General features: G+C 39.8%; 1 protein-coding gene across 1 annotated transcript in view; it reads left to right on the forward strand.

Moving 5' to 3' along the window:
* The window catches only part of cubn (cubilin (intrinsic factor-cobalamin receptor)), an 86,874-nt gene that overhangs the window by 7,005 nt on the left and 79,427 nt on the right, over positions 1–442 (forward strand). The gene's annotated exons all lie outside the window — the stretch shown is intronic.

Genomic DNA, 442 nt, shown 5'->3' on the forward strand with positions numbered 1-442 from the left:
GGGGGGGGGGGGTGATGAACAGTGGCAATCGCAGTCACAATAAAGATAATGGAACTATGACTAGAAATAGTAGTTGTAGTGTAATCCGGTTAAATGAAAGTTTATAGTTAAGAGTTCGTTAACTGGGTGTCTACATGTACCATATACTATAAGCAAAAGCATACTTAAAACTATCCTCCTGGTCACAGGTGGGCTAAATCAAAAGATAGAGCACAACGCAAAAAAAGAACAAAAATATGACTCCAAATTCTTTGAGAAAGGACCTCAAATCACAATGTGGCACCCACTATAGGGTCTCTATCATTTCAGTTGGTATTGATAGGTTTGCATTAAATCCTATTGCCAAAAATTAAATGGCATAGAGGGAGTATAAGGGTTTCAGGGCTGGGACCGGCTGTTGAAATCCAGTATTGAAGATGTGCGTGTGTGTGTGTGTGTGTGT

Source organism: Etheostoma spectabile, unplaced genomic scaffold (assembly GCF_008692095.1).
Source record: "Etheostoma spectabile isolate EspeVRDwgs_2016 unplaced genomic scaffold, UIUC_Espe_1.0 scaffold272, whole genome shotgun sequence".
In the NCBI taxonomy this organism is placed as follows: domain Eukaryota; kingdom Metazoa; phylum Chordata; class Actinopteri; order Perciformes; family Percidae; genus Etheostoma; species Etheostoma spectabile.